The sequence below is a fragment of the Maylandia zebra genome, linkage group LG16, assembly GCF_041146795.1.
Source record: "Maylandia zebra isolate NMK-2024a linkage group LG16, Mzebra_GT3a, whole genome shotgun sequence".
NCBI classification, from domain to species: domain Eukaryota; kingdom Metazoa; phylum Chordata; class Actinopteri; order Cichliformes; family Cichlidae; genus Maylandia; species Maylandia zebra.
In genome coordinates, this window is record NC_135182.1 from 2,730,908 (window position 1) to 2,734,812 (window position 3,905).

General features: G+C 34.4%; 1 long non-coding RNA gene across 2 annotated transcripts; it reads right to left on the bottom strand.

Annotated features, from left to right (window-relative positions):
* Nucleotides 1–332: 332 nt before the first annotated feature.
* LOC143412942 (uncharacterized) lies at nucleotides 333–2,190 on the bottom strand. Of its 2 annotated transcripts, XR_013093457.1 has the most exons (5): nucleotides 2,090–2,190; nucleotides 1,747–1,923; nucleotides 1,450–1,557; nucleotides 1,124–1,331; nucleotides 333–934 (listed from the first exon to the last, which is right to left on the bottom strand). It is a non-coding gene; the product is annotated as an uncharacterized LOC143412942 (long non-coding RNA). The 2 variants fall into 2 exon arrangements; XR_013093456.1 differs by having other exon boundaries at nucleotides 1,124–1,557.
* Nucleotides 2,191–3,905: the final 1,715 nt, after the last annotated feature.

Consider the following 3,905-nt stretch of genomic DNA (forward strand, 5'->3'; position numbering starts at 1 on the left):
CATTTGTAAACATATTTTTTATCATATAAAATTGTACTTCAGAAATGCATTATAAATATCCACAACTATCAATCGGAGCTTTGTTGTAAAGTGTAAAGCATAAAACCATTTATTAATGAATAATAAATATTTATAAATGCCAAATGGGAGCCTTATTATAAAGTGTAAAGCATAACACCATTTATTAATCACTAATAAACATTTATAAATGCCAAATGGGAGCCTTATTATAAAGTGTAAAGCATAACACCATTTATTAATCACTAATAAACATTTATAATTGCCAAAAGTGAGTCTTAAATGTATAATGTCACGATTTTTTTACACTTAGACCTAAATTACAATCAGTGCTTGAAATAACATTTAACTACTGTCAAAAATGGCAATGTATTGTAAGAGTAACACATGTAACATTAAATGTGTTTTTTAAAACACCAAACAGTCACCCACTCCAAAAAAAGTTCATGCCAGACTGGTTCAAACTGGAAATATTTTTTGTATGTCCTTAAATAAGCGTCCCAGTGGTCCATCAGGGTGTCGCGAACCAAGCCAAGATGACCACTCAAGAACCATCAGGTGTTCCTCCAGCAACTTCTCAGTGCGATTTCCTCTTAGTCTACGGACATGTCCTTTGATGGTCATCCAAGCCCTTTCGATATGCTGTGTATGACTGCCAGATTGAGGATCTACAAACCACCTGCTGTGATTTACAGTGTAATGTCTGTACCCTATGTTTGTCAAAACATTCTTGTAGGCTCTCCACTCATCACTGATAATGGCACTACCCAACTTAGCATGCTGTCTGATCAGAGGAACAAGGTGGCGCCTTTTCAACAAGTTTTAACACGAGCCTTCGCCTTTTGTCTTTAATTCCCATCATTCCAAATACCCATTTCTTCCTTTTCCATGCATTTCCAAAGCGTCCACGTGCATACTGAAAACAAAAAGAATAAAATTAAACAGAATTAAAATTAAAAAGAATAAAATTAAATATCTACAAAGAAACATTCAAAAAGATGGTTGCTTCTACTAATTTTTTTTACTTATGGTAAAGGTTTCCATGTTTAGAGGACACATTCAGATCTGCATTGATTCTAACAAACCTGTCTGAGAGTTTACCAACCTTTCGCTGATGACGGAGACAGCTTTCATCTATAACCACAAATTCTCTGTCACCACCAAGACGGTGTCCATTGTTTATTCTGTGTCTTTTAATTGCACGTATACAAACATGTCGAATGTGTCTTGCCATGCTACTTAGTGTTCTGGAGCTGCCAGCCACTTCATCATCGATCATATCTATTTGTCTGAGCCTGAGCCCTTGTGAAAATCTGTGATAGAAATTGAGGCAATTATTACTTACTGAGGCCCTAATTTTATTTCACAAGTCTCGTATTGGTGTTCAATTATGAAAGGTGCATTGCTATTAATGTCTACATCTACATATACCTGTAAATGAACTTCATCCAACTGAAAAGAGATGTTTTTGATTTCTCAAAGAGGGAGCCAGTTCTAATTGTTCTGGAAACTTTCCTATGACTTGCTCTTTTGCAGCACCTGAGAACATATCAATGAGTTAAGTAAAGAAATGGACCCTTAAACAAGAGCATTAATTGAAAAGATAATCACAAAATTAAGTATGAAGAAAATAATAATGAAAAGAGGTTAATGCTCCCTCTTGCATTGATAACTGAAATATTTTGTTATATTTACTACATGCACTACATTATCATGCATTATACATACCACATATATTGGTCTTTCTTCACCACGGAAATCATTTTCATCTTATGGTGACAAACAGGACATCTAAGCTTCTTTTTTAGCAGGTGTTTCTTCTGCAGCCATTTAATGAGCCTTAGTGCCTTATATTTAGTTTGTTTTCCTTCTATTCTGGCGCGCAATCTCATTCCCAAAGACATTCTGGTGGAAAAAAATGAGTAATTTATTTTATTATCACCTCGAAACACCGTAAAATACTCTATGGGAGTCTAGTGCAAATCGGTTCAGAGTTAAAGAACTTCACATGCTATATAAAACAAGCCCTATAATCAAAAATAGTCCCACGCAAAAAAGAGGATTGTCTCACCTGTTATAATGTATCTCCGACTTTGTTATGTAGATCTAACCCGCTGGATTCATGCTAAAAAAATATGTTCTGCTGCCAAAGGGAGGGAAAACAAATTTAATTTAAAGCAGAGGAGCTTATACAACCATCCAATCACAGTTAACTTTATTAAGGAAAGCCCCTCCTCTCAGAGCGCGACAGGCAGTGGAGCGCTCTGGAAGGTCAAGCCAAAGGGGCACGAACAGACACACTGAAGGCGCTCGTTCAAGTTGCTGCGCCATGGATGGAGCAGAAGATAAAAATTTGTGTGCGTCTGCGACTTACACATTTAGCACACGTTCGAAGAGATACAAAAAGCAGAGACTGGATGATCTAGATTGCACTAAAGCCAACGATGTCAGCAGTTAGACATGAAGGTGAGTATAATGCTAGCTAGCTAGCTACCGAGCCATTTGGCTGCTAGCTACAGTGGCTAACTAACGTCACATAACATGTGAATAGCTCTATTACTATTGGTTATTCCAAACGATTTATATCACTTAGTTGTATATTTTTAGTTTTGTTTATGTGCATCATTAAATTTATATTAAACACCCTGGTAAGGCAGTACACATAAGAATTATTTGCCTTGTTTTAGAAATGTCTGAACCACCACATGTGTATATAACATAATTTTTACAAAGTGGCTTTTTATAAATTCAAGTTGTAACCGTTTTTAATCAATATTTTATTTGAGTTTCCCAAGTTTAGATTATAACTTATTTTAGTATTGTAATTTAATAATTGTTTGTTCTTTAGATTCTTCTTCTAATCCTGCCCCTACTGCAACTGCCCTTCTTAACAAGGAGCGAGAGAAACGGACTTTTCTTAAGGAGGAACTGGAGCGCGACACCCTGATGGACCACTGGGACGCTTATTTAAGGACATGCAAAAAATATTTCCAGTTTGAACCAGTCTGGCATGAACTTTTTTTGGAGTGGGTGACTGTTTGGTGTTTTAAAAAACACATTTAATGTTACATGTGTTACTCTTACAATACATTGCCATTTTTGACAGTAGTTAAATGTTATTTCAAGCACTGATTGTAATTTAGGTCTAAGTGTTATAAATGGTGACATTATACATTTAAGACTCACTTTTGGCAATTATAAATGTTTATTAGTGATTAATAAATGGTGTTATGCTTTACACTTTATAATAAGGCTCCCATTTGGCATTTATAAATGTTTATTAGTCCTTAATAAATGTTGACATGTTTTAAACTTTACGACAAAGCTATCTTTTGTCATTTATAAATGTTTATTAGTGATTAATAAATGGTGTTATGCTTTACACTTTACAATAAGGCTCCCATTTGGCATTTATAAATATTTATTATTCATTAATAAATGGTTTTATGCTTTACACTTTACAATAAGACTCCCATTTGGCATTTATAAATGTTTAATAGTCATAAATAAATGGTGTCATGCTTTACACTTTACAATGAGGCTCCCATTTGGCATTTATAAATATTTATTATTCATTAATAAATGGTTTTATGCTTTACACTTTACAACAAAGCTCCGATTGATAGTTGTGGATATTTATAATGCATTTCTGAAGTACAATTTTATATGATAAAAAATATGTTTACAAATGCTGATTGTGCTTACAGGATAGTAACTTAGTCTGAAATGTTTAATATAGCAACTCTAGATGAAATATATAGGTGAACACATTTGGCTCACTATTTGGCAAGAAACCGGTCAGTTTTTTTCCTCTTTACTGCCGTGTGTATATTAGCCCTGTGTTTCCTTTGTTCTCTGTTACGTTGTTAATGTCTACTCGCCCTCAG